The sequence below is a fragment of the Pteropus alecto genome, unplaced genomic scaffold (genome assembly GCF_000325575.1).
Source record: "Pteropus alecto unplaced genomic scaffold, ASM32557v1 scaffold39, whole genome shotgun sequence".
Classification (NCBI taxonomy): Eukaryota; Metazoa; Chordata; class Mammalia; order Chiroptera; family Pteropodidae; genus Pteropus; species Pteropus alecto.
In genome coordinates this window covers 3530214-3538198 of record NW_006443568.1, presented here as the reverse complement: position 1 = coordinate 3538198, position 7985 = coordinate 3530214, and positions in this window count along the sequence as shown.

Genomic DNA, 7985 nt, shown 5'->3' with positions numbered 1-7985 from the left:
GAGTTAGAAACCAATAAAAGATAAAGCTGCGACAATGGGACTCAGCAGAAAAGGCAACCTAACCCCACCCCTCTCCCACTCCCATCCGCAGCCCACGTGGAGCCTTTGCATGAGTTTTTAGAAGGCACCCCTTCTGGGCTGACAGTGCAGTCTCCCAGCTGGGCAAATGCAGCCCAGGCTGGCTTTCAGCCCTCACTTGTCCCCTCAGCCAGGCATCTCTGTGCAATGTATAACCTGCACAGTTATACGCGGCAGTCCTTCCCCACCTCTCTTTAATTACAGCCCCCGGTAGGCTACACTGGCGTGCTTAGGAATCACCTGGAGATCCTGTTAAAATGCAGATTCTGATTCCTAGCCTAGGGTGGAGCCTGAGGTTTGGCATTTCTAACACTCTCCCTGTTGATGATGTGGCTGATGTGGATAATGATTTCTGGACAGCCAAGAACTTGCTGATGAACTTGCTGATATGTTGTAAAGGACCAGGCATTAGCAAATCAGGGCAAAATGGGAAGAAAAAGAAACCCATGGGAAATGATTCTGTTTAATTAAATGAAATCCTTTTGGATGATTTCCCACATCATGCCAAGCCTTTTTGTGCAAACATGATACAGCCCTTGTCCACAGGAGAAAGTCCCCAGAACTTGGTGGAATAGATGAGCATACACACAACACCTGAGCAAGGGCTAATCACTTCTCTAAAAAGAGCCCAGAAGGAGTGACTAGGAAAATCATGGAAGACTCTTTGTGAGAGGTGACATTTGTGGAATGAACAGGATTTCAACAGATGGAGGGTGGGATAAAGTTAGCAAAAGAACCAAGATATACCTCAACCAAACAATACATAAATAGATTGAAAAAATTTAATCAAAAGAAGAAATAGAAATAACCAAAGTGTGAAGAGGCATAAAGATATCAAGTATATTGACCTTAAGATTCACAAAGAGGGAGGATTAGTGGGAGGCAGGGCTAGAAAATTCATCCAATGTCGGGTTATTCTGGGTGTGGAATGCCAAACTAAAAAAAGAGAAATTTGGGAGAGTCATATGTTTTTACTAAAAATGAGAAAGTAAAGCCCCACCAGGCAGAGGCTGAGGCCAACTTCACGAGCCACAGATCCGTGGGGTCCCCATCAAGGTGACCAGGCCTGATGAGCCTCATGAGGCTCGCGGAGGCCCAAAGCCACAGCAGGATCAATACAGAACAGCTTTCCAGTGTTTGGGCCTGTGTTGCTACACAAGAACATCTGGACGACAATGCCGGAAGGTAGACATAAAACTCCACCTGGGAGGAAAGGAGGCTGGGGTAAGGTGGCTAGAGAGAAAAGTTTGCAGGACAGAAAAGGCCACCTCTGAAAAGAACTCACTGAGGGGATAACCCTGAAGCCCCTCAAAGAGAAACCAGCAAGTTCTGTTTGTAAAACTGAAGCCAATGAAGAGAAATAGGAAGGGCTCTAGGAAGCTCTTTAAGAGGCCACAGGAAATAAATGAGCTCTCTCACATAGCACAAGAATTAAACCCCCTCCCCAAGCTCCCTGCTCCCCCCAGGACCACCACCTTATCCCACACACACCACAGCTGAGATCATGTGGCCCACACCTGCAGGCCCAACCAATCCCAGACCACAAATACCAGTCCTGCCCCAACTCTGGCCTTGTGCCCTCTCTGCCAATGGCCTCAGTCTTGCCCCAGCCATGAATTCTCTACCTTATATTCTAGATCAGGGATCTTCAACCCCTGGGCCACAGACCAGTGCAAGTCAGTGGCCTGTTACAAAACAGTCCACACAGTAGGAGGTGAGCAGCAGGCAAGTGAAAGAAGCTTCATCTGTATTTGCAGCCACTCCCCAATGCTAGCATCATCGCCTCAGCTCCACCTAAGATTATCAGGCATTAGATTCTCATAGGAGCACTGGTCCCTTGTCCCAAAAAGGTTGGGGACCATGTTCTAGATCATTAGATTTGAGTTCCAGCATAGTGAGTAGCCCAGTCTCCCAGATCGAGACCCCATTGAGCATCTTTCCCTCTGGGAGTCCTCACCCTCAACCGTGGGGCTCCCATCATCTGTGGTTATTCGTCTCTGCTCAATGAGTGACAAAAATAACCTCAGCCATCTGAACCAGTCCTTCCAGAGTCCAGATGCTGAAGGAGAATAAGGACTTTTTCTAAAGGCAACAAGAATCGACTGGACTCAGCTAGAGCCGTAGAAATGCGGTCTTCCAGGCTCTTCCGTCCTGCCCTCATCCTTGGGTGTTTCTTGAACATTCATTCATTCTTCAAGGATTTGCAAATGCTCGCTCAGAGTCAAACTTTAAGATGAGGGTGCAGAGGTGGAGTAGATATGGTCCTGAAGAAAACTTTGTAATAATATGAACATCTCTGGGCTCCCGACTCCAGGCATTCCCTTCTTTGCCTTCTAGGTGGCATCTCTCTGCAGACACTCTCTCTCAGAGCTGCAGCCAGGATACCACCATGCTCCTAGTAGGTAGCACTGCCAGCCCTGTGGCCCACCCTGCCATGAGGCTGCAGAGGGAGGAACTGAGGGAAAATGAGCAGGTGATGGCCTGCTACATTTAGCTTTGTGCGGGAGAGAGCTCGAATGCTCTTCCAACCCCACTCATGCTGATGAGTCATGAGCAGCCTTATATTTGCTCATCCATCTGAGGGAGAAGTTGCTGGGCTTTCCTGAGCTCCCCCAGCAGCAGACACTGCTCCCATACCCCTACTCCCTACACTAAAGGCAAAGAAAGCTTCAGGGCTTCCAGTCAAGTCTCAGAACTGGCTTACATGTGTCACATTGTCTTTTTCCAGATTCCCAAGGTGGGGGTAAGGTCTTCCATGCCATTCACTGCTACAGGCATTTCTAACAGCTCAAGCTGCATCTCTGGCAGTCTCTATTCAGACAAGACAGACAGCAGCCTCCCACCCTAGCATAGCAGTCACTGTGGCTGGTTCATACCCCAACTGCTAAAATGTTAGATGTGAAAGAGGGAGGCTGGAATGAACCCTGAGGTATTGGAGGTGTCAGGGTGACTCCAGCGTTTGTAGTATATAGATAGATATAGATATGAATACAGAAGTAGATAGAGTAGTATGTATACCTATGCATGCATACATGTAAGTATGTATAGATAAAAATACGTACCTCCATCTCCCAGTTCTGTCTGCTGAGAGGGTGTAGAAGCAAAGAAATCCCCACAGCAACTAGCACACTAAGCACCGAGATCTTGGTTCCTAAACACCACTAAAAGGAACCACAGCTCTTGAAAGAAATGGCTGATGCCAGGACTTGAGCAGGGAAATATAAACTGAGCCTGGATCAGGTGACTTTGCCCAGCAGTTCCCGCTTCTCAAGCTGCTCTCCCAGCAATTCTCACTTCCTCCAATGACACCCCACCAGAAAAGCTTCACACATTGTACTTCAATCCTCTGTTGCTGGTTGGAGATGTCACAAAGCACTATGAGCCAGCACTGTCCCTGGATCCAATAGACCTGGGTACAAACCCTGACTCTGTTTGACATTAACTTAACCTGTCTGAGCCTCAGTTTCTTCCTCTGTAAAATGGGGATACTGAACCTACCTTCTGGGGTGTTGGGAGGTCTCAGGTAGGTGATACGTATTGAACCACTAGGCTCAGTGCTTACTCAGCGAATGTTAAATAGTGGCATTTTATTCATGGTGATGTGTTCTCCTGTGAGAACCTGAGCTCTGCCTCATCTCCTCTTCCCACCCCAAAATGCCCAGCACCATGCCTGGCACCCCAAGAGTGAGCAGTCCATGCTTCTTGGATTGCTTAATTGAATTGCTGGTTGATATTTACTGACTGTCCTTTATGGACTGGAATGTACTGACTGGCACCTTCCAGCTGACACTTAATGTGTATCCACATTTACTGATTGAGCTTTTCCTACCGACACCCACTTACTGACACCTACCTGGGACCATCCCTCATAGCATCTGCCAGGGCCCTCAGCCTCCTGAGTAAAAGCCAACAGGAAGAAAAGCTCTCTGACTCTCCCTCAACCTGCTTCTCTCTCTGTTCTCTCTGATGCTCCAACTGTCTATCTCTCCATCCCACCTCATCCCTGCCTCTGTTCCTTGTCAGCATTGTCAGGTCAGGCTTTCTCTGTGTGTCTGTGACCCTGTTTTGACACTGGGTCTCTACTTGCTTTTGCGGGCCCAGTCTCTGGCTTTTCTCCCTGCTACCTTCTTCCTCTCCCACAGAAAAGCTGCCTCCTCCCCTTGCTGATGGCCCTCATCATCCACACTCAAGGACATGGCACTCAACAGCACAATCACACATTTGTTTTAACCTCTTTATTGTTCTCCTGGAGAAAGACCATCTTTTCCTCCCTACTCTTTGGGGATTAGATGCTGATGGTTTTCCAAATCTACTTCATCTTAGATGCCTGCTCTCCCTATCCCGTCCCCTTCCCCCATCTTAGTCCTTCCAGCGGTAGCATCATCTAGAAATTAGGAGAGAAAACTCAAGATCCGGGCAGGAGAGGACCTCCATGAACCCGAGAGAGGATTGTTAGAAGCAGCCTCAGGATCCCCCAGCTAGAACATCAGCAAAGGAAGGACGTGGTCACATGTTCCACACACATAGGAGACATGCTTAGGGAGAAGAAACACATCTCCAATTCCAAAGGCCATGTGTCAGGGCCACTCGGCTGAGGACATGATAGGCCCAGCCTGGCAGGGCACATACAGGTATTGTGCGTGCTGGAGAACATGGTGTCTAAGGGTGCGGATGTGACTATTGGAGAGAAAAGCATTCGTATAGTATTCAGTCCTTTGTTCTGATGAAACCAATTAGTGACATGTGCCACACCTGAACAAAGCTCCTAGTGCTATCATATTATTCTGCCCCAAGAACCACAAACCCTAGATAAGGGCCATTCCTTCAGCCCAGCTGCCAGAAAGAAGACGACACGCAGAGCAGGGACATGACATCTGACCTGCAGAGAACAAGTAAAGGAAAGGGGACATAAACATGTGTTGTTTATGAACTACGGAGATGTAGGGACTGTTTGTCACTGCAGCATAACCTAACAAAAGCTGACTGAAACATCTCATGTAGTCCCATGGCTTTAAATACTATTTATATGCTCATGACTCTCATGTGTATATTGATCACCAGGCAAGACCTCTTCTCCAAGCTACATATCCATATATCCAACCGCATATTGCAGTCTCCACACGGGTAACTAACAGTCATATCAAACATAACATCCACAATGTAACTAAATATAACTTTGCGAACCACTGCTCTTCTGCTTGCTACCATATACAACAAGTCCTATGCCATCACTCAAAACACACTATGCGACATTATAGATGTCTGTTGTCAACTTGGTATCACCCCCACATACATCATGCCACATGCCATTGTGTCAAAGTGGACATACTTTTTCATATCATTTTCAGGATTTTTATAGTATGTTTTTCAAATTGTAAAATAATACATGCATATTGTAACAACTGAAATGTACAATAGAAAGGTTATAAATTACTGCCTTCCCAATAGCCACTCCACTACTTCTTCTCTGATGTAACCAGCATTATCCTGTTATGTAATCTTCAAGTGGCCATTTATTATGAATAATTTTAGATGTCCCTAAAATCATCAGTGCAAAAACCTGCCCTCTATAATGACAATTGGTATGAGCAAGTCAAGCTATGAAAATATATTCTTTGTTTTCATCCACAGGTTTATGAATCCCCAGAAGTTGTCTGGGTCTCCAACAAGGAAGGATACCAAAGCTGGCTGGTTCCCATGCAATTTAAGTGGACCAGCAAGTGGCAGATCCTGCCTCTAAGCAGGACATCCACAGTGGTAATGCAGGGGCAGTAGTTCTGGGAGAGAGAAAGCTTTGCATGTATGAGGTTGTAAGAAGAGTTCAAGCTCCTGGATCTCCAGATTATGTTCAGAAATGGTGGAGTCTGGTGATTAAGATCATGCATCAGGCAGACCTGGGTTTAAATCTCATTCTGCCATTTTCTGTGTGTGTTTGGGCAGTTCACCTCACTAAACCTCAGTTTACCCATCTGAAAAACAGAAATAAGAGTAACACATCAGTATTACTCAGGGTCTAATCAAAAACACAGAAGTCACTCTATATAGTCCAAGTAGAAAGGGCTTTAATGAAGAGAATTAGAAGCTGTCACAGCTGTCAGAAGGGCTGGGAAAGCAACAGTTGGGGAAGCTACGTGGAGGACCCTGGCTACATCACTATAGTGGATATTATTCCCTGAGAAGCTCCTGCTAACCTTCTCAGGCTGAAGGAATGATGCAGGTTAATCTCAGGAAGTTCATCTTCTAGGTGCACCAAACCTCATGTCTATGCATCTGTATGAAACTACTTTCAGAGAATAATGGTCTCACCTTCTTCACCACTTTCCAAATCTCCCAGGAGCATCTCTCTTGACTGATGCCAATTAGGAACCATCTGAGGAAGGGCATTCTGGGAAATGTAGGTCCCACTTTCTCTTCTGCAATGCAAGAGACACTTGACAACAGGTGGTGATGATGCCAGGTAGACAATCGACAACTTAGCACAACCTGCTGCAGAAGACCCTTTGAGATTAAATAAAATAACACAGATAAATTCTTAGTAAAGCGCTTAGCACACCGTTAATGCTCAATAAATGGCAGTTATTATAATTATTTTGATAATTTTGATCCTGGAACTGGTGGCTTTTTGCCCAGCCCAGCACTCCCACTCCATTTCACATTACAGAAAACCTTAGGCATTTGGATTCCTGTCAAAAGATACACCTCCCTCCCCCATCACCTCACATCACTCAGCGGGTTCTATCATTTCTTTTTCAGATCCGATTATAATGGCAACATTTGTAAACTGCTGATCCTTTAATTCCCCATAAGCACACATTCTGGCTGAATATATTCAAATCAATTACACTGAGAGACATGAACTAAATTCTCTACTTCTGTGTCTCCCACTTTTGTATTCCATGATAATTATACCCAAAATCGTTGCAAAAAAAAAAAAGAGCATTGTGCTACAGGTGTGTCTTCTCCATCATCCATCAATTGAAGCATGAGGAAACCCAATAGTAAACTCATTTATGAACAAGCGGTTCTAGCCTTACAACTGCTACCACCAAAAAAAAATCAGAATAATGAAATGTTTCCAACAAAAATTAATTTTAAAAACTCAAACTGCATGCAAACTTACTCCATGAAACTTAAATTCAAACCATTTCACTGGTAACAAAATTATACTTGTAAAGAACTCAAATTGATTGGACCTCAAAATTCAAAATTCAATTGCAGAAAATAAAATCAGTTATAAACCAGAAGGGCCTTTGCCAAGCCATCCCCTGCTCTGAAGCACAAGGCAAACATCACATGGTCACAGGTCAGTGCTTCCTGCAAAAAAATCCGTTTTACAAACAAAGCTGCACCCAGATCTGTAATACCTTATCCTGATTAATGAGCCCACACACTGTTATGTCCACGGTGACCAAGAGTAAAGCTAACCTTCTTAGGAGCGGCATTACTCTTAAAATTGCAATAATCACCAGGGGAAAAGACCCAATTTAAACGTATTCTCTATTAAGCTTGAATTTGTTTAGCTCTTTTAAACTTGTTCTGTGCTGTTACCTGTGTCCTTCAAAGACTTGTTCCTGTTGTTCTGCATAACCCACCCCACCTCCCTTTGGTCAGAAGTCTTTCATGATTTTAAAAGCAATTTAACTCCTAGTTTACCATGATACTATTAAAGGGCTAGTCAGTGCCCCAAACTACTTTTTTTTTTTTTTTTTTTTTTTAAACCCTCAATTTGAAACCCTAAACTCATCTGTACAAAGATCTCTTCAGTCTGTCAATCTAAGTCTAGGTGCTGGGGTGAATGAGTCAAGAAAAGACCCTTATCTCAGAGACCTTACATTCTAGTCAGGAGAGAGAGATAAATGAGTCAAGAAACAAGATCACTTCAGAACGTGTAAGTACTGATCTGAGAC